We start from the raw sequence: 27,666 nt of genomic DNA, 5'->3' as shown, positions 1-27,666 counted from the left end.
TCCGCCAGGAATCAAACCCGGGTCTCCCACGCCAAAGGACAGTACACTAACCGCTTAGCCACGGAGGAGCTCAGGAGGTGTTTATGTAAATAGATTAAGGCATATCACCTTTCTACAGGTAATGAGTTTCGTTTTATAAAATCAGGCTGGGAACCTTATTCTCACACTTTGCATAAAGTACTAAATCTCTTTAAGATTACTAGAATTTCTGAAACTACAATATTTGATTAATGGATATAAAACATTGAAAGAAATGAAAAGTAATTTTGGAGAGTGAAAAGAACACATCATCTATCACGAAGATTAAGCTAAAAGTGCCCTTTACTAGTGTTCTGAAATACTGGAAACGCCACTATTTTTTACTAAAAGCCTACGACACTTTTCAAGAACTAATTCTAATATAAAACATATTGACACTTAAAACATAGGAAATATTATTGAAGATACGAAAACATACTGCGGAGAAAAAGATATATTTTTGTATATTTATATTTTTTTTTTTTTTTCAAATCAACGCGATAAAACAAATGCCCTTGAATGTGACTCCAGGTGTGCTTATACATTTTTTTCTTAGTGAAAGGTCTCGTGAATTAGCAACGCTGTCCCTTCCCACAGGCTCTCCTACGGGAATCCATCGTATAACGTTTGTGATGGAGCCTACTGCTCATCTATTGGCGCGCAGGTTGGGTCCCGGTTTTCGTTCTGACAGAGCACGAACGTAGCTAGTGTTCCCAGGAACAAGGGACAGGTTCGGCCCGACCTCTCGAGGAGAACTCGAATCGTCCAGCGAGTTAAAAACTCCTTTTTTCTCGGTAAGTTATTCCTCATTTCTCAACCGACCACACCCCTAAGGGCAAAAAAAATTGCCAATTTTTTATGTGATGGAACACTTTTTCTCTACTTTTAGAGATGTATTGTGCTACGAAAACAAAGAATTGAGTTTTGTTTGCGAATTACAAAATAAGTGACAATCGCTGTACTCACCATGTGAAATGCGACACTTCCGGAAATCATGCGATATTCATGTAATTTCTAATTCCGCTACCTGTCGAGAGATGGCGCTAGATATTTTTCTCCTTTCAGTTATTTCGAGGATAAAAGCCATTGCAAACATTAAACTTAAAATTATAATTTCAATAAACATCTCAACAAAATTATTTGAACGAGAATACTTATCTTGGTTTTTAAGCTCGATGTTATTAAATTAATTCGAACAACGAATTTTAAAAGCTAACCATCTCATTAAACAGTAAAAGATATGAAAAGAGGCATGAAAATTGATTTTTGTATTGAATTTTTCTGTTGCTAAAAATCTGTACATCACTGGAGCGCGCAACAGTTGGCTGTGAGTGGGATATGGCAAGAGGGGGAGAGTTTTATCTGTATTATGGGTTATCCTCCGTTGTATTCTGTTGTCAGTGGCTATGTATTTGTTCATTATTATTGATCGTCGAATGTGTAGTTCTTTCTCATACAATTGTTTGCAAATTCATTTTTATATTTATGTATGGACATGTCTGATTGCATTGATCGACTATTAAGATTATCTTGTAATATTCATCGCACAATTTTGAATTAATCGTTTATCAAAGGCATCCAAATGGGAAAGGCATAACATTTACAAGATAGAAAAAAGTACTAATCCGATTTCACAAATAAGTTTCTCATCAGTTGTGTATAATTTAAAAAAAAAAAAAAAGAACAATATAATTAACAGTATGGATATGTGTTTCGGACGTAAGATTTTCGGGTTCGATCATCAAACATGGTGGTTTTGTTACAAAGTTACTTTATAGCTTTTTTTATATATTTTATTTTATCTGAATTCGTTAAACTATTGAGTTAAGATATCATGCTTTCTCTCGACGCAAGTTCTACGGATTCAATTCTTGGTGGAAGCCTTCATGACCAAGTAGTTAACACGCGTGCTGTCTTCATACACGGTCATGGGCTCGATCCTCGTTAGGAGTTCGTTTCGAATTTTAAAATGTAGAAACCATCTTGTATAGACTTGAATGTTGGAAACAGATGTCAATATTCAATGAATCAACTGATTTTAGAATTTATCTTTCGGTATCGATCTTGCAATTCTTTACGAGAAAAAATAGTGACCTAACTTGAATAAAAATTGTGAGTTAGACATAACATCGCTGAAAATAAAATAATAAATGTGTTGATCATACACCATTCAATTTTAACCTGTGTCAAACAGATCAGGATCCTTGACAAGCATCAGAACAAAACATTTATTATTATTATTATTATTATTATTATTATTATTATTTTCCTCAATCCTTCGGTTCGTCTATTAAGAATGTATAAATATTTCGACTAGATGTTTATGTAACCCGTAACACATAGACCTTACATGTTTTGCAATTTGCATAGAACTGTAGAAATAAGTGTACGGGCAGACACAGAAATGATGCATTATATATATAGGGTATTATTATTATTATTATTATTATTATTATTATTATTATTATTATTATTATTATTATTATTATTATTATTATTACAACTGTTAGTAGTATTTATCAAGGTGGGACTTTGTAATCTATTTTTCCGATGTATGTGACTGTCTGTTTGCCAGTCAAATATTTTGAATTCTGTTCTTATGCCGAGACGTAGCTACGGGGTAATGCCGGATGTGTCTGTGCACACTCTAATAAAATGGTTTGTTTCAGTTTTCTTCAATTGTGATGCATTTTAACATTTTGATATTCGAAATTCTTCAATTAAGTGAAATAACATTTTATCAGTTTTTAATGCACTTAAAACTCAATAAAATGAACACATGATAATGTTATATAATTGTGGGTCGTTTTTAATTACTTTAGTAGTTGTGGATACCCACATGAAAAATTATGCTTTAATTACCCTTGTGCACACGAACTTACCCATGAGCTCCTTTGTGGCTTAGCGGTTAGCGTAAACACTTTTGGTGTGGGAGACGCGGGTTCGATTCCCGGTGGGAGCCCATGTTCGGATTCCACATTAATCAGTAGGTCCCGTCTCATATAGCCTCACTGCTGAAAGGGACGTTAAACAAACTCAAAATCAACTCAACGAACTTACTCGTGTGAACAGTTCTGGCTAAATGAAATGAAATCCTTGAGTTTTACGTCCCACGGTTATGCCGATTAGGCTAAAGGAGACGGTGAGGATGAGTAATGAATGAAATGGTGGAATGAAGAAAGTGGGAGGAAACGGGAGAAACCCGAGAAAACCCACGCACACGGTGTTTGTCCACCACAAAGTTCACTTGGTGGAGGCTGGGATCGAACCCGGAACCCCGAGCACCAGAGGTGAACGCTCTACCACTGAGCCATCGCGGCCCACACAGTTCTGGCTAGTCAGCCTATCAAAACACTACAGTAAGGAACGTATAGACCTTACTTGTTACTAGATGGTATGTAATACATCTTAATTACTTAATAATTAACGACAAATTTATTAAATACAAAAAAGTATCTACATTAAATATTGTAGTGGATGAGTAAGAAAAGATAATATGTTCTGACACATAATTTCGGTAAACCAGAGGACAATCATTCCCTCTTGCCTCCTTCTACAGACGCCCATGGATAGTTTGACTGAAGTTTAATATTCCTTTTCAGGACCAAGGCTTTATTGATTTCGAAGTATTTGAGAAAATAAATTATCTAGTGCGGCGTTGGTAACTGAACATACTTTTGCTTCTTTGTTTCATCCAAAGGTGGTATTACAAATGTCTTCTAAACAGAAAACTAAAAAACTTCATGCGAAAATACTTGGTTGACTAGTTTTCTACCAGGCCTTTTCGGCTCCGAGTCTACAATAGATTTGGACTTACAACTTAGCGTGAGATTAGAATCAGAAATCGGATCCACTTTATTCCAGACATTGGGTTTCGGTGTCTAATTACATGTTTACGTTTTCCTTAAATCAGTGGTTCTCAACCAAATTCCTATCACGACCCCAATTTTATCACATCCTCTTGCCAGCGACCCCCTTATAATTTCTGGTTTGTAATATTGTTGTGTGGAATTTTAGAATTCATTTCTTGTATATAGTGGATACAATAACTTCCTTAAAAGCAAATGGATTAAAATCAAATTTGGTCAATTCTTCATATTACAAATATCGAATCCGATCAGTCATACTGTTTCAAAATGGAGGCCGTTTAAAAATTTTAAAACTTCATAACTCACTTAGTTTTGGGTCATATGATAGAAAAAAAAAGTGATTTCTAATGTTGATGAAAAGAAAACTTGGACAGTTGTCAACAAAAGTTATTCTAATTATATTTATCTTTTCCACTCATCTTCACGACCATCAGGTTGAAAAAAAAAACCTCTGCCTTAGATATACCAATGTGGTTGACAAATGTAGGCCTAATAATTATCAGAAAAACCGCTTTTACACTCTATTTATGGTGTTAAATATCATATAGCTATAAGCAAAGATAATTTATAAATAGTCGAAAAACTATTCAAGTTGACATATTGCCATTTTGCAATCTGGTCTAAAAAAATGAAAAGCTTATTGCCTGTTTCTAATTACGTTTATTGGATGTGACAAAAAGAAAAGAACTATAAGGATAGAAAAAAAATTGAGTGCTGTAGTCACCTTGGCATAATTAAGAACGATTGCGAAGACGTCTTCAACCACATCGCCGCACCACAGAATCATTAGGACGCTCCTAAGGAGTGATAGAGATTGGCAACTAATGACGTACTTTTTAGAGCCAAAAATATTTTTTTTCTTGAGAAGAAAAAGGTATTTATTGTCCTGATCAGCTACATATCTATTAATTGATAAATGTCTCATCTTTGGTGAATACTATTGTTAGACGAACTTATTTTTTTTTAGTTAATCGTAATTTTAATCTTATATCTTATTTACTATACAGTTCACTGCCGTTTTGCTAGTGTTATAATGAAAGGCTTGATGTAAGTGGATATGCCTGTGTCAGTTTCATTTTAATAATCAGAGTGGTAATCGTACAACATTAAAGTTTAAAAAAAAAGGTTTTCTCGATTTTATTTTCGAAAAGTATTCGCACGAGCAGTTACACTGAAACATAACATTTTTTAAAGCTCAATGATGTTTATCAACTGGTATGTGTCTTATCTTTCGAAAGTCTTTTATCGTTAAATGCAGCGCTGTAACTTGGATTCTTTTCGGGAGGGCAAGCATTAATATTCAGGCCTCCTAGAAAAAGTTGTTTTGAGCCCTCCCGCAAAATTTGAAAATTCTTTCCATTTTTCTTTTACACTTTGTGGGCTCTGCCGCACGCCCCTGGGTCCGTTCCATACATGACAGATTAATTAAGGGGACAATATTCGCAAATCTCAAAGCCATACGAATAAATATAGCTTCTAGGGCTCGTAATAGTATATATATATATATATATATATATATATATATATATATATATATATACTATTATATTTACTGAAATGGGCCCACGACTTATTTTTGTTTTATTGACTTTTTGTGTGCTGTTTTGTTTGTGTAATGTAGTGAACCTGTTTGATGCTTCATGTATAATTTCATGTTCGCATCGTATATGGAGTAAGAAAATTTTGTCTTAAAGTCTGCCCCCCCCCCTCGAACGGCGGGAAGCTTCTCTAGAGGGCAGTTGCCCCCTGATCCCCCACAAGTTACGGCCCTGGTTAAATGCCAAAAATAAAATTTAATTCACCTGTGTTTTTTTCTAATTTATGAACGTGTTGTCTTATATATAAGTTGTATATATATTTTGCATTCAATTTTTTTTTTGTAACTTGTATATATATTTTGCATTCAATTTTTTTTTCAGTTTATTGAACTAAGATAATTTTCTTCCTCTTCCTAATTTTCATTGTTTCTGACTGACGTGGTAAACACTTTGAGCAATTTTTATTATTCGCCATTTTTAAATGTTAATGAACGGTTTAAAGGTTGTTGAGATTGTTGTTTAAAGTTGCAATCTAAATATAAATACAGAGCCGGATATAGGGGATGCACCGGTGCACAGGCACCTCTCCTTCGTTATAATTATACACTATCTAAAATGAGAAGCTAGCAGTGAAAAAAGCCATCCTGTTTCTTCTGGGGCTTAAAAGAAAAACAATAGTTGAAGTTCATTTTCTGAAGGTTGAAGAAAAATGATTCACCAAGGAAAAAAACATAACACTTGTCAAGTAGAGAAGGAAACAGAAACCAGGGGGAGGAAATATTTTTCACCTGCATATCACTTGCGACCCTCTCTAAAATACTTCTTCCCCACTTTATGTACCAGTGTTGTCAGGAGTAAAGAAGCTTGTGGCATAAGATTTTCAATTTGGTTGATAGTTATTGGTGTACCCCCTTAGAAAGTCCTGGATCCGACCATGTATATATATATATATATATATATATATATATATATATATATATATATATATATCAATAAACTTCTCAGATGTTTTTTTTGAAATTTGTTTTAAGAAGACCTGGTTCGGCAATTAAACTTCAACTAGCTGTTTACGGAAATAAAATCAGTTGATTTTTACTTTAATTATCAATATTTTGTGATCACACAGTTGCTTTGTTTTCATTCTCTTGTCCTGTAAAATTATGATTTCATTTTTGGGAGAAGATCTGTTGTCCTCAAATCTGTTATTATTGCAACTATTACTAACATGTTAATAGGATTTGTAGTGTTTTGTGAAAATGTTACTTCATTTGTGTGTCTGTGTTTACCTGATTTCGCCCGTGACAGCTATGAGTATTCATATGTTTTATCTGCACAATCTTTAAAGTGTATCGGGAAAAGCTTTTTTTTTTTTTTTTTTTTTTTGCTATGGGTAAAAAATTTACTTGGATTCTTTTTGGTTTAATGTTACATTTCTTCCTTTGTATTCTCTGTCGACCAAGTCAACTAGTTGATTGGTTTTGTTACCGCATTATTAAGTTGTAGGCCTACGTAGTTCATTCAATTCCGTCAATAATGTAACCCGATGGAGTGGTTCTGTACTTCAGTTCTCTTGGAAGGAGATAGGTGAGCGTACTACACACCAATCTTGCGTGATGGTCCGTAAATCCGAAAACTGCACTGGATTCAAAACGCAGTCGTGCTGCGGAGCGAATATATAATAGTAAACCCTGTTTTTCATACCCCGGTGTTGAATAAGGACACCAAACTTCACTAGCCCCATTTCTTTAATCATAAGTATTATAATTCATAGGATATTATAAATTCCTCTTTTTTATGTTATCTATAGGCTGCTGTCCTATACTTTTTCTACTCTTAGTAGCTTTAATGCAAATCCAAAATCTCTTAGAATATTAGTTTGTTGTTTCTGTCGTGATTTCCTCAGATATTTAATTTTCTTTTTTTCCTTTTGGATTCTTTCCCTGTCTTGCTTGTCCCTGATGTTTTTCTTTTTTTTTATTAATATCCTTTCTTTCGAAATTCATTGGTATAAAGATATCCGATCTCGATTTTAAGGTTATTTTTTTTCTTTTTTTTTTAACGCCCTTCTCATCAAGGATATGATATTATGTATTTTTCTTCCATTGATGTATCTTTTGACATGCATTCCACTATTATAGCACTTGGAGCCTATGCCATACTTCAATTGTTTTACACATACATTACATAATAATGAAAGAATTAATTAAACTTTAAGATTACTAAAACTAACTCTATGGCCTATGGAACCCGGAGGATCAATGCCGCGTTCACAAATGCTCTCCACTGACTTCTATCCTTAGCTAATTGGATCCAGTTTCTACTTTGTATTCCTATCTCTGGGAGATCCATCCTAATATTGTCCTCCCATCTGCGCCTAGGTCTTCCTAATGGTCGTTTTGCGATTGGTCTTCCAGTCAAGACTTTCAAAGCGTTTCTATTTTCTTTCATTCTAGCTATATGACCTGCCCACCTAAGCCTCCTAGACTTGACGATCCTAACAATGTTGGGTAAACCGTATAAATTAAGTAGTTCCTCCTTGTAAAATTTCCGCCATTCCCCATTCCCGTTCCTCTTGGGTCCGAATATTCGTCTCAGGATCTTGTTCTCAAATACTTTTAGTCTATGTTCTTCCCTCAGAGTAAGTGACTATGTTTCGCAACCATACAGAACAACAGGCATGATTATCGTTTTATATCGGCGTGAACCCAACCACATAATGTGCATCAAAGTACCTAACCATGATTTTTTATATCTTGAACGTGCCGACGGAGGACACACATGATTTCCGTTTATTTGTGGCTGTAGAGATTGTTCCTGTCTAAGCAAGAAACCTGTATGTAAGCTGATATTGAAAATCTTGTGTGAGATAGAGAATCCTGCTTAATTTTGCCTCTTCGGATTTTCTAGACTAAAAATCAACTTTTTTCTCTTAATGGAACGGATCGAAGACTAAGGCATAGTAACTAGTTTATCATCATCATCATCATCATCATCATCATCATCATCATCATCACAGGTATTCTGCTATTATTGATAGGTCACTTGCTGCAAGTACCTTCCATGCTCCACAATCTTCATGTAGGATTTTCCTGTTTTGATACTGTGCATCAACTGTAGCCTCCTTCGTCCTCTCCCTGTCTTTCCTGAACTCTACCTTCTACCACGTCCTTATGATACTGTTCCTTCTCAGTCAAGGTCCCAATAAGTATTTTTTCTGTTTTCAATTGGAACAAAAATTGTTCTTTCCTCTTACACCATTTCTAATACCCTCTCATTCGGTTTCAGCTTGAAGCAGCTAATTTTCTCCATTCTTCTCAATGTCCACATTTTGAAAGTTTCCACTCTTTTGTTTTGTTGCTTTGGGATAATGTCTTTGTTTCTGCCACATACAGTACAACTCCACATGAAGTAGTTTATGAGTCTTTTCCTCAACTCTTTATTCAAGGATCCACAAAACAAAGTTTTATTCTTCCCAAATGCTTCTCTCCCTATTCCTATTCATGCTTTTATTTTACGGGGACACGGTAGATCAGTAATAGTGCGCTTATCTCATCTACATACAGTTCCTGGTTCGATTCTCCGGCCAAGTAAGTTCCATCGTGTGTGTTAGTTTTCTTGGGGTACTTCCGTTTCTTCCCATATTCTACCAATTCTTCCATTATCATTCAAATGACGATACTAATATCATCGTCTCCCTTAGCCTAAAAGGCATAAACGTGGGACGTTGACACTTCATACCAGCATTAATAATATTATCTAGATAGGAAAAACTATTCACCTGTTCTATTTTATCTGCTTCAACGTCTATATTGGACATTGGATTACTTGATTCCAATTCATGGCTTTTCTCTTTCTAGCATTTATTTTCATTCCATAACTAGTTTATATCTGATGGAAATCCACTTTTAAATAAAGAAGAAACATTTAATTATACTTAAAGGGGAAACCAGCAAAAAATCACATGATTAAAATTGCAGTTCATTTCAAAGAAAAAAAAAAACAACAACAACATATAAATCAATGGGTTAAAAGACAATGACGGCACAGGTATTCAACTTCATTAAAATCAGGGAGCATTTTAAAGAAAACAGAATGGTATTTTTCCCATATATATATATATATATATATATATATATATATATATATATATATATATATATATATATATATATATGTCAACTGATTGAGAAATCAAGAGATCAGAATGAAGTCTCGTTAAAATAACCATAGTCACCCCACCTTATTTTAAAAGGTCCTATTCCAATATTTAAACGACGGAAATTTTTAATATTGGGGCAATCCAAATGAAATCGACCATTGATGTTTGCTAACAAAATTTAGTTTTTTAAATTTTTTTTTACTTAAGTTTGTATCTCGGGTATTCATTTATTTTTTAGCCGCGCAGGTTTTGTCGTAGCGGCCATTTTGTATAGGCGCCTGAGCGTATTTTGAACTTTTTAGTGCATTCCGTTAAACGCTGTAACTTTTTAGGTTTTAAAGATAATGAGTTCAAACCAAAACCACATGAAAGATAATGGAATGGACAACATTCTGTGTTCTGTGCACACTGAGACGTACTTCAGAACGTTGAAAAAAGAACATTGAGGTTGGAAACCTAGAAATTGCCATTTTAGAGTGTACATTTTGATACAAAATAAATGAGACTCACCTTCAATTTTTTGTCTACATAGAGACTAGATAATAGACAACTTTCCAAACAAGTTTCAGTTTTGAGAACCATAAACTTGATTTTTTGGAAATTTTTAAACATTATGAATTTTCGAATCTCAAATTTGCACAAAATAGACGATAGTTATGCAGCAACAAGTGGGCAAAATTGCATCACTGAGACTCGAGTGATTTCTGACTTATAAGATTCTTCTTCATTGAGACTTAATACCATGAAATGTCATGAGGCGTGGGCATAAACTTTGTAGCGAAAGTCAAAATTACACTATAGTAATGTTAAATGGGTCAAGTGTGCATAATTTATGAATCATATCTTGTAAAAAAAAGGGGGGGCTGTTATTTCTTTTCTGCCTATAGTACTGCCGTTAAGACATCAATGAGGTAAATAGTTGACTAATTTGTGTACAGAGTTTGGCACTGATATTGAAAGTACGACCTGTAGGAGTTGTAAACTCTATGGGTGTGAGTTTCCGGAGCACCTTAGTGATTTCCACCCATACTTCGTCTTCGTAGATAGCTTAAAAGAGGTTCTTGTGGGCCATGGGGATGGAAAAAGTTATCAAAAAGATCGTTATTTTCCTAATTGATGTCTTCAATTCCACCCAATCCACCATTTCTCGTCATAAATACAAGCTACAGTATCATTAGGTACAAATGACAACATGCTATGTTCTGGAAGTATTACAATTCAATCAATAAATTCATCTGATTATGAGTATTCATAACAACTGATTTGTGTTTGCTTCAGAGGTACAAATCTGATATGATCTGGTATTGATAATTCTTTTACAAGTACCAAATCTCGAATTTCTTGCTGTTTGACTGCACTTCTGATGAAGCATAGATAAATTGTATGCCTGAGATATTATACCAACACAAAACTTGAACATCTGTTCATCTCTTAAAATCGCGAACTTCACATCATTGAAACAACTTATAACTCAGAAACTACTCAAGTCTCAGTGATGCAATTTTACTCACATTTTACTGCATAACTATGATCTATTTTGGGCAAATTTGGGATTTTTCAATTCTGTCCTTCCTGAGATATTTGATGGTAAAAACACACGATTTTCGAAAATTCATAATGTTTAAAAATTTCCAAAAAATCAAGTATATAGTTCTCAGATCTAAAACTTGCTTGGGATGTTGTTTACTATCTTGTCTCTATGAAGAGATAGAATTGAAGTTGAGTCTCAATTATTTCGTTTCAAAATTTACATTCCAAAATGTCCATTTCTAGGTTTCCAACCTCAATATTCAGAGCTTCTTTTTTCGACGTTCTAAAGCACGTCTCAATGTGCACAGAACACGGAATGTTGTCCATTCCATTATCTTTCATATGGTTTTAATTTGAACTCATTATCTTTAAAACCTGAAAAGTTACAGCGTTTAACGAAATGCACTAAAAAGTTCAAAATACGGTCAGGCGCCTATACAATATGGCCGCCACAAACAAATCTGCGTGGCTAAAAAAATAAATGAATACCCGTTTTGAACTCCCTGAATGTGATACAATCTTAGGTAAAAAAATTAAAAAAATAAATAAATTTTGTCAGCAACCTTTGACCTGGAAATTGGTCGATTTCATTTGGATTGCCCCTAATTTTTTTCTAAATAAAGATATAAATTGGCCAAAGAATATCCACATTTATTTCATCTAAGCCCAACTACAGGTAAGAGTAGAGGGCTTTCCAAATAAAGATGGTGACAAGATCTCTTTTCTGAACAAGTCTGCACTAAATACTCTCCTTGCTATTACGACAAACTACACAAAAGCATAACGACCATTTGGATAGTAGTTTGCAGGCAACAAGTACTTGATAGAATTATCGTACAAATGATACTAGTGCAAAATTAACTACACTTCTCATGTTGTATTAGTCTGAAATAGAATTATAATATTAGGTTTTATAAACATGCTTTCAAAAATATTGGAACACTTAAGCTCTGAAGAATAGATGAATATTTCAGTCTATAATTTCAACTAGTAGCAGTTACTATTTTTTACATTAACGCCATCTGTACGTTAACTCTATAAAATAGCTGAAGACTGTACATTGGCGTGTAAACAGCAGCTTATCATCTGGATTACTTGCAATATCAATATTTTTTTTAAAAAAATTGGTTTTTTCATTGTGTAAAAGATCATGGCGGCTCAGTAGTATAGAGTTCAGTTCTGGAGGAGGGATCACTGGTTCAATCCTGTAATTTGAGTTTCTGCTGAACAACATCATGTCCGTCAGTTTTCTCACAAGGAACGGACATGATCGTGTCATCCGGACACCCGAATCAAACCTAGTCCATTCGATAAACATAACAAAAGATATGCACAAAAAATTAAGTGACATGGACAACAGAGTAAGTCCCTGGGGTCCATTAACCTTGTTAGTATAAATAAAATCGTAGACTCGAAGATAAATAGCTATTGCATCAACACTGTTCATTGGAAAGTCATAGTTTATAGTTCATTCTCTTCAGCATGAAACAAGCTTTCCAGAGGTGCTATGTACTGAGGCTCATAACGTACTTCAACAGGAAAAATTGGGAGAATGTCGGAAAATTCCCTCCAGAAATCCCTCCCATCAACTTTGGACTTCTGTCTAGTGTCCCCGGGTAAAAGCACACAATCCAAATGCATCTCCGAAAATATTATAGACGATAAGAAATGAAGTACCAAGTTTTGTATTGATAGACGGAATAGATATGAGGAAAAAGCTTGTATACCAATACCTATTCTCATACCTATTCTGTCTATCAATACAAAACCTGGTACACACATTTCCTATTCCCTATAGTATTTTTCGAGTCACACTTAGATTGTGTGCTTTTACTCGGGGTCACACCAGAGGGGTCCAAATTTGATGGGAGGGATTTCCGAACAGAATTTTCCCGACATTCTCCCAATTTTCCCTGTTGAATTATGTTATGGGCTCCAATACATTGCACCTCTGGAAAGCTTGTTTCATGCTAAAGAGAATGAGCTATAAAACATGACTTTCCATTGGACAGTGTTGATGCAATAGCTATTTCTCTGCGAGTCTACGATTTTCTTTATACTAACAAGGTTAAGGGCTCCAGGGACTGACTACGTTGTCCATGGCACCCAATTTTTTGTACATGAACATATCTTTGTTATGTTTATCCAATGGACTAGGTTTGATTCGGATGTACGATTGACAAGTTCATGTCCGTTCCTTGTCAGATTTTTTGTGTTCTCCATTTTTTTATTTCTCCAATTATTTCACAAACATTCATTTTCGTTAAGCATCCGTCTTCTTTAGTCTATAGGACATCCTCGTGAGAAGCAGAACTAGAAATTTCATTTCATACTTGTTAAATAAAATGTCTGCTTTGCTAAGGTATCTTGGATCCAAGGCGTTATTTCACTTGTTTCATTTAATAACATCACACTACACAAATGTTTAGAAAATTAATTTCTCCGAGGGTCTCACCGTCAAGAACAATTCTCAATTTCTTTTGTTTCTCCTTACTACCATAGACGTTTCTTTTCGTGTAATAAAGAAGTCTTATCTCTTTTTTTTTTATTTTCACATGATGCCTCCAACTTCAAACTTAATAGCTACCCTGTGGATGTACGTTAGATCACTATTAGAGCTACGCCTGTTTATTTATTTATTTATACATATTTCTGGGCCTTAATGACCTTATGAGGGATGACAACCCTCGACGAACACACATTTTGTGGAAGAGCGGAAGGAAAGAATTGGGCTGAGGCTTGTATCTTAAGTACCATCCTGCTATTTGGTTGCTGTGAATGAAGAAAACTCAGGGGATACCTTACTCACAAGTAAGTGGTCCAAATGGATGAATCGAGTTGCAGGATGAGACACAGTGCGTCTGATAGAGGTTGTGAAAATATGTGTATGTGCAAAGTTATAGCGGCTGAGCGCCATAGGATACAAAGGGGAAAGGGGTCAAAGTTGGTGGTAGAAGGGCTATGCTATGTTATTGAAATACAAATAAACTGTTGAAAATTGAAAATAGTAAAAGATAGACAATGCAAACGGTGATAGTTTCATTCATTGGCAAAAGAAAAATGGGCAGAGTAGATCACGAACCTCCGCCGAAATCTTGAAATCCGCCATTTTGAAATCTGTGATATTTTTTGATATGGAAGGTCATGTGATATATTAATTAAAGCTAGCATGTTCTCAAAAAAGTCACTTATGAACTTCAATGATCGTCATTTGTACTTATTTGGAAGATTTAGGATCATCTTTATAGTTATTTAGGAAAATCTAGGAGACTGATACTCGTATGTTGAAAGTTTGGATTGTTATGTAAATTAAAGATATCTACAAGCCAAGAAAACTAAGAGTGAAATTTGATATCCAAGATGTATATTATTACATTTTTATTTATGAAATTACTTCCTATTTGCTTCAAATAGTGCTGAAGAGAACTGTTCTGGTCTGGAAGAACCGCATCAGTTTTTTTCTCTTTTCGTCGAAAACAATGTGGAGTTTATATAACTACCTTTTGTTAAATGACACACTAACACAGACCATAACTCAATAAAATCTGGTAGATTGGAATGCATTTATTACGTACTGTAGTTAAACCACTATTTCTTTCATCAGTGCTATATTTTCTCTCAACTTTCTTTGTGCACCTTCGTAAGCAATAGCAACTTGGGACGAGCGAAGTATGTGATATCTGGATGAAAAGTGGACTACTGCAGTCGAATACAGCAATAAAGTTGTAGCAGAAAATAAGTTACCGGTAACGGCTTCCTCGAGTGTCTATCCTGTCGCATTATGTTTGATCTGTTTGTTTTAAATATGAAGCCTTTAATTATTGTTACAATGTTGATTCGCGAGTTCGGAACTTGCAATGATGGTCCATCGTCGGAGGAATCAGTATGTTTGGAAGAATTGAAAAGTTACTGGAAGAAAACGAAAGTGTAGTAAATGAGATACAGATATTGGTGATCGATTACGACTTGAAACTGGATGATGATGATGATGATGTTGTTGATAATACCGATAACGATCTAGAAAAGCAAGATATTCCTAAATTGATTCCTAGATGTTCATCCATTGAAGCTGTAGAATATAGTTGTTCACATCAAAGCAGCAGCTACTCATATATACCTTCCCCGCCACGAAAGCGTCCAATACGTTATATCCAAGAGCAACTACAAAAAGCATACAATTATTGGATCGAAGCAGGAGTAATATCCGGGAAACGAAGGAAGCTCTCGTCTGTTTTCAACAGGTATAAATTTTTGCAAGGTAATCTGAATCCTCTGCGCACGTACGAGCAAAAGATAAAAAGACCGTCTACAACGAAAATAAATAATGAGGTGCTACATATCTTTAAGAGTTCGAGAAACAGTTTGGCTATCATTCATGATCTTAATCTTCGGATGTAAGCATTGCATGTGAAAAAGCAAATCGATCCAAACAAGACCACAAATTTCAAGACGGCCGTGCCATGGGTGTAGAAGTTTAAAACCACATTTTGTCGCGAAAAAATTACACACACTGCCAACAATTTGAATAGGACCTGCGCAAAACGGCAGAAGAGTTTATTGCGAAAACAAAGTGTCTAATAAGTTGCAACTAGATTCAACCACATCAGGTGTTCAATGCAGATGAAAGCCGTTTGATAAAGAACCTCATTCCGAAAGAACTTTGACACCAAAGGGCACCAAAAGAATTAATGCAAGCGTTGGGTCAGTAACAGCCAGTATTCACTCACTCCTACACGATCATGCCGGTCATCTCAATGAATGGATCTATCCAGTCTCCTATTTTTCTCCTGTCGGCCATACCCACTGGCAAATTCTCCGCTAACAAACCTAGCAATCCTTCTAATATAAAATCATGTGCCGGAAAGACAGTCAATATGTCCAAAGAGGATTTAAAAATATCTCTGCAAGTGTGTTCTGGTCAAAGATGCCAAAGAAGCATCTCATGCTCTTAGCTGATTCTTGGTCATATAATAAAGACGGCGAATTAATCAGCTCAACTGTTCCGGATGGTGTTGAGTTCCACAAACATCTGACGCCTCCAAAGTGCAGAGGTCTTCTCCAACCTTTAGATGTTGGATTTTTCAGAACTTACAAAAATTTCGTAAAATTTCTGACAGACACAATACTGTCCATCGATGATTACTATATCTGGCATCGAGACAATTTCATCCGCCTTGAAACATTCACGCATTTCCAGTTTAGTATTCCCCGTTTCCAAAATTTATGTCACGCCTTTCTCAAACCAGGGTATCTTGACAAGCATTCAGGGCTATTTCAAACTCCCCACAAATATGGCTTCGATGCAGCAAGTGCAGTAGACTGTCAGTATCAACAATGTACTAATCCTAGTTTCGTCACATGTGCACATTCTGAATTGTCCTTTTGCTTTGCTTTGTTGCGCATAACTATCTTCTACAGCTTCAATGGATAATTATAATTTAGAAACATCTTCTGGCTATTCTAAATCACTATCGGTATTAACAACATCATCATCTTCATCCGATTCCAAGTCGTAATCGATCACCAATATCTGTCTCATTTACTACTCTTTCGTTTTCTTCCACCAACTTTTCAATTCTTTCAAACACACTGATTCCTCCGACTATGGACCATCATTGCAAGTTTGGGGCTCGGTGGCTCAGTGATAGAGCGTTCACCTCTGGTGCTTGGGGTTCCTGGTTCGATCCCAGCTCGCGCCGTGTGGATTTTCTGGTGGACAAACACCGTGCTCGTAGGTTTTCTCGGGGTTCTCCCGTTTCCTTCCACTTTCTTCATTCCACTATTTCACTTATCTCTCATCATCACCGTGTCCTTTACCCTAATCGGCATAACCGCAGAAATTAAAACTTAAAGATTTCATTTCATTTTCATTTCATCATTACAGGTTCCAAACTGGCGAACCAACATTCTAATAATAATCAAAGGCTTCATATTTAAAACAAACCGACCAAACATAATGCGACACAATAGACACTCGAGAAAGCCGCCTCACACGATAACTTATTTTCCGCTACAACTTTTTTGCTATATTCAACTGCAGTAGTCCACTTTTCATCCAGATGTCACATACTTCGCACGTCCCAAATTGCTATTGCTTACGAAGGTGGACAAAGAAAGTTGAGTGAAAATATAGTACGTGGTGAAAAAATAGTGTTTCTCGTACAGTACGTAATAATTGCATTCCAGGCTATCAGATTTTATTGTGTATTAATATGTGATTTAACAAAAGGTAGCTATATAAACTCCACATTGTTTTCGACAAAAACGAAAAAAAAAAAAAAAAAAAAGATAATGCGGTTCTTCCAGATCAGAACAGTTCCCTTCAGCACTATTTGAAGCAAATAGGAAGTAATTTCATAAATAATAATGTAATAATATACAACTTGGATATTAAATTTCACTGTTAGTTTTCTTGGCTTGTAGATATTTTTAATTTACATGATAATCCAAACTTTCAACGTAGGAGTATCAGTATTCTAGATTTTCCTGAATAACTATAAAGATGATCCTAAATCTTCCAAATAAGTACAAATAACGATCATTAAAGTTCATAATTGACTTTTTTGAGAAGATTCTGACTCTAATTGATATATCACATGACCTTTCCATATCAAAATTACCACAGATTTCAAAATGGCGGATTTCAAGACTTCGGCAGAGGTTCGTGATCCACTCTGCCCATTTTTCTTTTGCCAATATGTGAAATTACCACCGTTTGCATTGTCTATCTGATGATTCAACAGTTTATTTGTATTTCAATAACATAGCATAGGCCCTTTGCCACCAACTTTGACCCCTTCCCCTCCGTTTCTTATGGCGCTCAGCCGCTATAACTTTGCTCATACACACATATTTTACATCCTCTTCCAGACGCACTATGTCTCATCCCACAACTCGATTCATCCATTTGGACATTTGGATCCATTACTTGTCAGGATGCCTGGCCTTTTCGTCATGGCAAAAAAAAAAAACTGTTACACATTTTAGACCTAGTGTCCCCGAAACGGGAATCGAATCCGGAATTACTCACATCGAAGGCGAGAGCGTTAGCGACTATGCTTCACAGGCCATACCACCCGTGTTTAAATAGGTCTCTAGTTCGATCCCAGGCCATGTGAATTCGTCATGGACAATGTCGTCTTAGTGGGTTTTCTCGTTTTTATCTACCTTTTTTTTCTTCCAATATTCTTATTATTAAAAAAATCTTCCACAATTATCCGTTTGCATTTATCATCTTTGGATTAGAAGACATATTCGTGAGACATTAAACTGCAATTTCAAGTCAGTTTTTTTTAAAAAATTTGGTATTATCTAATGACATTCACAATTTGTTATAAACTCTCCGTCCAAACTAGAGGTCTGCACAGGCCGCGCCTGGCTCGGCCCGTGAATTTATAATGTGAGGCCCGATCCCCCCCGAGTCCGAAATATGTTTTAGCATTTAGGCCCGAGCCCGGCTCGAGCTGTGTGACAATCAAATGAACCCATAATATGCCCGAATTGCAGAAGCTTAAAAATTAACGCAAAATTGTATTTTTATTCACAGCAATTAGAGGTTTAATTTTGTAGTTGTGCTTTAAAGGTTCTCCAGAAAGAACGGTCCAATAAATATCGCTGTACAGTATACTTACAAAGTTAGGCCCGAAAACTCCCAAAAATATGGTTGTATATTTAAAATTTTACTGCCCGAGCCCGGCCCTGGCACGAAGTGATATATGCTTTGTAGGACCGAGTTCGGCCCGCGGGCGTGGCCCAAGCCCGTGCAGACCTCTAGTCCATACCTCTGTCAGTGAGAAAATAATAAAAGACATAGAAAACAGTAGTACATGTGTCCCTGGTAATACAATGAGTGTCACTGTTCGGAGAATATAAGCGACAATAGATACAATCTGCTACTGATTTTTGTTTATAAATGGAATACCTAAATGAATAAATAATCTTTCTAACAGAATAAGAACTACGTATTGAGAATGAATAACAAACGTTTTTGGCAATTAAAAATAATTCTTTTCTACTTTTCTTTTCGAAAACAATGCATAAGAATTTAACCTAAATAATTTTATTTTGATCAGTTTAATGTAATCTATAGGTTGATGTATGCATCAAGCAAATATTAAACATCTTTAAACAACCAAACATAAAAGTTTCAAGCAACGCCGTAACTTAGATTCTTTCCTGGGAGCAAGCATTAATTGGGCCCCCTAGAGAAAGTTGTCCTAAAATATAGGTCCCCTAAGAAACTAGGTCCCTTCTTTCCATCTTTCTTACTCTGTGGCTCTCCCGAAGCCTTTGGCCCTCTTTAACGGCAAGGTCTGATTGCTGTTAGTTACGCCCCTCTCGTACGTGACAAATTAATTAAAGGGACAATATTAACAAATCTCAAAGCCATACGAATAAATATTATTTCTAGGGTCCCTAATAGTACACTTATTTTTTTTACTCAAATGGGCCCACGACTCATTTTTTCTTTATTTACCTTTTGTGTCCTGTTTTGTTTATGTAATGTAGTGAACCTGTTTGATTTTTCATTTATAATTTCATGTTCGTATCGCATATGAAATAAGAAAATTTTGTCTTAAAGTGCCCCCCCCCCTCGGACGGCGGGGAGCTTCCCTGGGGGGCAGTTGCCACTCCCCCTGCCCCCACAAATTACGGCCCTGGTTTCAAGTTGGGCTATTAACCACACTGTGTATTGTCGCCTTGTTAGTGTCCTAAATGGAAAGTTTAACGAGGGTATATTGATTTCGTGCGATTGAAATATTTGACTTATCTGTCATTTTTAAAGTCAAAGACACGAAAACTACAATAATTTGTCAGCTAAAGTTGTCTCGAGATACATTACATAATTGTCATCACTGAAGCAATGATTGGATACCATGACGATTCCATGAAGTCCACAAGTACACGTTGCACTGTCCAATCATCAGGAAAGACCATTTTCAGCATCGAGGCTATATGACTCACGGACATACAGCTTAACATGAAATCCAAACCACGTAAGCTCACATAGGGATTTAAAACCGGGTCTCCGCGCCAAGAGGTTACTATGTGAGGTACTACAGATAATCATATTCTATAATCTCTGACAGGCCATTCGCTATAAGATGGCAAGTTTGCATACAGTAGTTTTTGTTCTGTCATAATAATTTTCTTTTTTCCTCGCGCACTCTTCTTTCCCTATCTCCTTTACCTTTTACCTCCTAAGAAACATTTATTTTTACGCAAGAAAATTATTTGTGATTTAAGGGCATGGCTCTGTCGAATTATCTTTCTTAATTTGGTAGAACTTCACATGTAAACGATGACATTTGTAAAGGAATACATCTTTTTTTAAAATTCTGCAAACAAGATTTCTTGCAATAATGTGTTTGTATTTACTATGAATAGATAGTTGCTTAAAAATGTATCAGTCCAACAAAATCTTTGGAAATCCAGTTCGATCAATCAATCAAAATCAAAGAATATGAATGTTCCTTGAAGACTACCTTGAAATTCATTAATCTCAAGGTTGTTAGGTTATAAAGGATTCCAGCCAAATGTATTTTCAACCTGAAGTAATTTATTTTTTAAGTTATGTACTTTGGATTGTCCCACTCTACCCATTTTATTAGATTCTTTACTATTTTTTTTTTTTTTTTTTTTTTTGGTAAAGAAAGGAGCTATGTTACATTTAATCCGGAATTCCGATCTAGTAAACGCGACATAGAAACAAGAAGAAAAAAGAAAGCATCTGTTCCCATGGTTTTGCATTTTTATCCTTTACTTTCTCTTTCAAATGGATGTAAAACGTATGCTTATCGATGCACGAAAATATGTTGGGTTTTGAATTGATTGATGAAGAAATCCAAATTTCTGACATATTCAAAGGGGGAAAACTAAGCTATTTCTTTTAATTTTATTTCTTGCTTCTATATACGGAGAAGGAAATATATCCGATTACGAAGCATTGTGTGCGGCAGCTGAATTCACCTTTGACCTTGAAACGTATATTTACGTAACCAAGTCGCTTAAAGGGACGTTGCCAACTTATGATGTCCAAGGTCGCTGTACGAAATTGAAACTGCCACGAGAACCTTGTTAACGTGTCGCAATATTTGTTCGCCGAAAACTAATTTCTAACCGATGGCCGTCAATAATACGCCATCCTCTCGTTGGTTCAATTCGGCTGTCATGTGATACAAATATAAATGATCTATGCACTTCAGTTTAACAAACAATACAATTTCAAATAAATACCATTTTGTTTCTATAATTCAGAGACGAATTTAGAGTAGATCAATAATGATATAGGAGTCTTTCTAATATAGAGTGTAGAATCTTTCGCTACTTCAACCAATAAGGAAGAAACTGGTAGTATAATGTTATAAAGTCGTTAAGTGTGACAGTTGTGTAGAATGATTTCAAAATTGAGCGGTAACTCTCCTCGATTAGAAAGCCTGGCATATTTAGGATGCAAAGTAATAAGAAAACGTATATGAAACAATAAATAAATAAATAAATAAATAAATAAATAAACAGATGTTAAATATGAATAGAGGTAGTTACATAGCATAGAACTCTACGATGTGTACTTTTCTCACAATGCATTGTAGGTGATTGAATCGAGACTTACGTATAATATAGGGGAAACATGTTACTACAACAGGACATATGGACGTATAGCATACTGTATAATGTCTTTGAGTTAGGCGAGAAAAACATGATGTGATGACACAAAGTGGTATTGTGGAGAAGTAAATAAAAATTAATTTACAGTAGCATAGAGTACCCTGGCAAGTTTTAGTTCTTGCGGCAATAAACCTCCATGTTTTCTAATCCATAGAGTAGTTAATAATTTCCCTAATAATAACAATTCTTTTCATTTGTTGCTTTGGTCTTTCTAAACAATTAATTTAGTTGAAGCGATCGTAAACAAGTTTTCTTCAACGTTTATCTTTCAACTAGTTTAGAAGTACAAATGATATTTTCAGTATAACTTCTTCCATTCTGAAACTGAGATAACAATGTAGCCAAAATTTACTTCTAACCCTCTGTCAAAAGAATTTATCTTCCTATTCAAATTGTCAAGATCACAATTTATCATTCATCAAATATAACCCTTGTCTGATTTGCAAATCTTACTTTCAACTGGGTTGCATTGAATAAAGCAAAATGTTTCAGGTAGTTTTAATCTTCATACACTGGTCAGGGACTTGAACAAGACCGTAGGCTCTCAGACTCTCAGACTCTCAGGTTGGGACTCCTTGTGGCATTCCTAACTATGACAGGTTAATAGTTGATACTTCCTTGGAAAGCTTATAAAACACTGATTCTAACGAGGTAACACTTCTATGAATTTATACCCTATTCGTAGAAGAAGAAAAAATTTTTTAAAAATAAGAAAACAAATAGAATTTGGGGCTCTGGCAACGCTTAAGTCACTCTACGCTGACTGTCTAAAAAAAAAAAAAAAAAAAAAAAAAAAAAAAAAAAAAAAAAAAAAAACGAAAGTTACCCTTTTTCTCTTCGACGTGATACCTCCCACATACTCACAATGTATATCGGGGCGCAAGCTTCATCCTTCAAGAATATATTGATACCAAAATTATCTCTCTAGCTTAATTAGAGGTTGAGTTATTAAGGTTTAAAGCTTTGACACAGCCTTTGCGTCCTTCGGCGTTTAAAGATTTAATACTTGTGTTTTTGACGATTTCTTTCAGCCTTTAAATGAGTATTACTTAGTTTCTGGCTTGGTACTCATGTGGTAGAAGATTACCTAAGTATGGATACCACATACAGAATTTTACCCATATTTCTCTTGATTTTTTTTTTTTTTTTTTTTTGAGGGGGATTAAAGTTTAGTGTCCATTCCAGCAGCGGGGCTTTATGAGACATGGATGTACAATCTGAAGTAGGATCCGAGCCATCACAGAGTGTTCAACGCTTCCTCATTGAGAATCAAATCCGGAACCCCGTACATCAACGACTAGCACATTTACAGCTAGACCAGCGCAAAAGGCATTTCTCTTATGTTTACACTAAATGTATAGTACTTCACGAAGTTCACGTTTCAACTGATGTTATCCTTGTAATGTTCTCACCCTCTCCTCTTCTTATTATTTTAAGGAGCTTTGGCGGAAATAAGAAACAAAAATAATATTATTACCTTTATACTTTTCAGCACAAAATGAAATTAACCAAACAGTTTCAAAGAAAATATTCCAAATACACTAAATTATAAAGTTCCTGGCGCCAAAGTTTTGTAATCGTTATTAAATATTCATCAGAATCTTGGATTGGATTTAGTGTCACGTTCAGCAGCCTAGCTATGTGGGTCGTAGACCTACAGCTTAGCATGGGATCCGGACTATATGAACTTCAGCCGGGAATGAAACCCGGATCTCCCATGCTACAGCCGCGTACGCTATGCATATAAACACGAAAAAGCTCTGGATAGAATTTTATCGTGTCTACTGAAATGCTTACCGCATTTTTTAAACTATAAACTTCAAAACCTAACTGAAACTAACTATAATTTTACAAAATGCAAAACTTCCGCTAATAATACATACAATAATCCTTACTTATCCTTACTGATTTTAAAAAAGAAACTATCATTACTCTTGTAAGTGTCATCGACATGGTGTGAATGAACTTGTGTGTCTCATTGGCTGCCTGTTTTAGCTTATGATATTTTTCATACACTTTTTAAAATATATATTTTAACGAACTTGCATGTGTATTCTTTAAGGCTTTCCAAATAGGATTATTACTTGATATTAAAATAGGGTTTTCAACTCTTAAAAACAAAATGACCGGAATTCGTTCAAAATTCAGAAAACCTGTGGAGAAAAATTGTATTTTTGACCATGAAATATAGAGTTGAGTACAACAAAAATACCGATAGATTGACAACCTTACGTTAAAATTGGTCGCTAAGGACAAACAGAAATAACGTAAATTCAACCCCACTTTAAAGTTTGTATATATACTTCGTGTGATAATAAATCATTTTCACTGATAACTTTCGTAAACATTTATATGCATGAAATAAAATCTAGTGAATATTTTCTTCGAGTATTCTCAATTGTTATTATTTTTCGCGTCTGAAATTGATTAAAAAATTAGAAAAAGTTACTCATTTAAAATGCTCAACAATAAATTAGTAAAAGAAACAAACTCAATTTTCATGAATCAACGTATGTATCATTTGGTATTTAATTGACGATGAAGTTGAAAAGTTTAGTGAAAGAATTAATCTTTACAGCGTTTTTTTAAAAAACAACAAAGAATCCTTTTCTCGCTTTTAATATGGAAAATATCTGAATTAAAAAATGATTTTATTTTATACAATGCTCGCATAAAATGAATTTATATGTATAATTTGTTACATTGAGAAAGCATATAGTATGTCTTTCATCATAATAGGTAAATTCATAAGAATATTTTTGAACAAATAAGAAACCAGTTTAAAAATGAAATTCTTATAAATATTTTATTATTAAATTACTTGCCAGTAGATTCCATACCCCACTACCCCTAAAGTGGACTATACCATTTTCTTCCACTCCCTTTTTAACTTACCGTCATATCATATATCAAGTCAAAAAGAATACTACACTCATGTGCGAAACTTAAGAATAATGCTATTTGCATGATTTATTGCACTCAGAGAATGGTGAACCAGCCATATATTGTTGGAATGTGGAATTGCAAATGGATACAGTCCGAAAACACTGGAAGAGAATGCACAGGATGGGCAACAGAGACGAAAATGCATGGGCATGGGAAAATTCGGAAATAGACCAATGTGGTTTTCGAGGGTTAACCGTAAGATACAGGACATCAATAGTGTGTGATCGCCCCGCAGTGCAACACATGCACCGCAACGTGATTGCATGCTGAGAATGAGATTATCAAGAAGTAGCTGTGGTATGTTTTACAATTCTGTACATGTGCCTCCCGAGGCCCAGAAATGAATCTTGGAGCCATCTGACGACGTGCAATTCGCCTGCCAAGCATGTCCCTCGCATGCTCGATGGAGTTTAAGTCCGGTGAGCAACTAGGCCAATCGAATCGCCTGATATCCTGTACTCAAGATACTCATTCACTATGGCAGGGCAATGGGGACGTGCGTTATCATCCATTAGAATAAAATCAGGACCCACTACGCTCCGAAACAGACGAACGTATTGGTCCAAGATGTCATCCCGATACATCGCACCAGTGACGGTACCCCGTGGGAAGACATGCAAGGGTGTACGTGACTCCAGGATGATCCTACCTCATACCATAATTCCGCCGCCCCTGTACTGGTCTACATCAGTCATGTTAGCTGGAAGAAACTGTGTTCCTGGTTCTCTCCAGATGAACACACGTCGAGAATCACTGATGAGACTGAACCTGGATTCATCTGTGAACAGAATATGACGCCGTTGTTCCGGGCTCCATGCGTGATATTCTTTGGACCAATGCAACCGAGCTCTTCTTTGCTGTGGGGTCAATGGAACACACCTTGCTGGTCTTCTGGCATACAAGTGTCCCTCAGCTAACCGTCTGTATACTATAAATCTTGACACTGACGTTTCTGTTGCAGCTGCAAGGTCCCTAGAGAGATCTGAGGCGGTGCTGTGCCTGATGCGCCTGGCAGTTAGACGTAAGTAACGGTCTTCCTGGTCACTGGTGCTCCTTGGACGACCTCCGCCGAACCTCCGAGAGACGTTTTCACCCCTTTGGAATCGTCGCCAGATCCTCGAGATAACACTTTGTGGGACACCCAATTCACGAGACGCGTCCATCTGGTTCTGACCCCTCTCGAGTCGCCCGATGATTTTTCCACGCAGAACATCATCAATATGGTTTTTTTGCGCCATTCTCCTACACGTACACTAGCAGTATGTCAAGTAATGCAGCTTTGACTCACAAGTCTCTAACGCCTAGAACACAAGTGCTTGCGTCTTGAAACAGCGCTCATCACCAACCATCGTACAATGGGTGTATACAACACTTGGAGTTATGTGTGTCAAGCAGTCAGGTATGTGTAATAGGATAAATTATATGAATGTACCATACTCTCCAAAACTGTTGTCTATGTATTTTCACATTATTCTTAAGTTTTGCACATGAGTGTATTTCTTTTTATGCTTTATATTAACTTTAATATTTCTTTTCTCATTTTCTTTCTCCACAATGTTTCATTACTTTTCCATTCTGGTCAGTTTAATTTTCTTTATACTTTCTAAAGTCACATGTTGAAGATTCTAATCAATTTTGACCTCTCTATATCCGTACTTCTCATCCATAACCCACATAGAAAATTTGAAGGATCATTTTCTCTTCATTACGTATCCACGAAACATGTTTCTCTCCTTCCTAAATACTTCTTTGAGAACTCCTCGTGGGTTATGTTCATCGTGTGCGCCTTCAGGGGGACCCAACTTCGATTATTGGTGGGTACTCATGTGGTTCGAATTCCTATTAAGTAGTAAATTTCAGTTAAAACTACTATTTTATAAAATATATTGAGGCGCCTAGTATCAAAAACCGCAAAATCCATTTTTTTAAAATATATCGCTTGTTATAATGTTTGATCTAACATGGAAATAGAATTTTGTTTAAAAGCTTATATTTCATACCAAAAAACTAGTTCAAATATGGGACTTGATACGCTTGTATATGAAGCTTGACTGCACAATTTGCAAGATTACTCGAAACTAAGTGAAATGGATGTGGCGGATTTTGATACTAGGCGCATCAATTAATAATCAACTGTATTTATGGAGTAAGTTAGAACATAAAAGCTTTGAATTTTTTTCTTAATTTTGGGGTGAATAAAAGTTAAAATTTTTAATCCAGATTTACAGTTTGAATATCTTTAAGATTTTGTATATGACAAGTTTATGCATATGCCGTTTAACCAACAGAATTCTTGTTACTACTAACCAGTTGTTTATTTCTAGCCAACTGTGACAAAATATTGTTAGTATATTTAAGCAAACGTGCGTATAAATGAAATTAAATTGTTTTATTTTAACTATGAAACTAAATATAATACTCTAATGATGTGTTTGATACCAAGTTAGCAAGAAACTTTCTCGCTTCTGAAAAACATACAAAGGAATATAGGGCCTATATATATATATATATATATGTGTGTGTGATTTTTTTTGTCAATTTGTTGCTATTTTTGTATCATTAAAAAGAAGACTACCTATTGATAGATACAAAATTTTGACATCGAATATATATACTCACACACAGAGAGAGAGAGAGAGAGAGAAAATATATTTGATGAAAATAATTACTTCTTATGGACATAATATAATATTTAAAGTTTAATTTTGACCAACTTTAAGTTGCAAAAGGATCCAGTTTGCACGTGATTCATTAGTTTTTCGTGCGATCTTTACCACACATATATACTCGTGTATATACTACAAAACAGAATGAATGTTGCAGATTTGTTGCTTTAAAAGTGTTGATTTTATTCGGATGAGAGTAGAAAGAAATATTGCACTATGATTTTATGCATCTCAATATTGATTGACCAGCGGACAGTTTTCAAGAATAAAAC

The 27,666-nt window shown here is 35.3% G+C and overlaps 1 protein-coding gene across 3 annotated transcripts in view; it reads left to right on the top strand.

Moving 5' to 3' along the window:
• Window positions 1–677: 677 nt before the first annotated feature.
• The window catches only part of LOC145678584 (acetylcholine receptor subunit alpha-like), a 730,942-nt gene continuing 703,953 nt past the window's right edge, over window positions 678–27,666 (top strand). For all 3 annotated transcript variants that reach the window (XM_081748902.1, XM_081748901.1, XM_081748903.1), the window contains exon 1: window positions 678–812. The gene's annotated coding sequence lies outside the window, so the exon portion shown is untranslated. The remainder of the gene's footprint in view (window positions 813–27,666) is intronic.

Source organism: Thermobia domestica, chromosome 2, assembly GCF_964235325.1.
Source record: "Thermobia domestica chromosome 2, izTheDome1.hap1.1, whole genome shotgun sequence".
Lineage (NCBI taxonomy): Eukaryota > Metazoa > Arthropoda > Insecta > Zygentoma > Lepismatidae > Thermobia > Thermobia domestica.
This window is presented reverse-complemented; position numbering and strand designations above follow the sequence as displayed.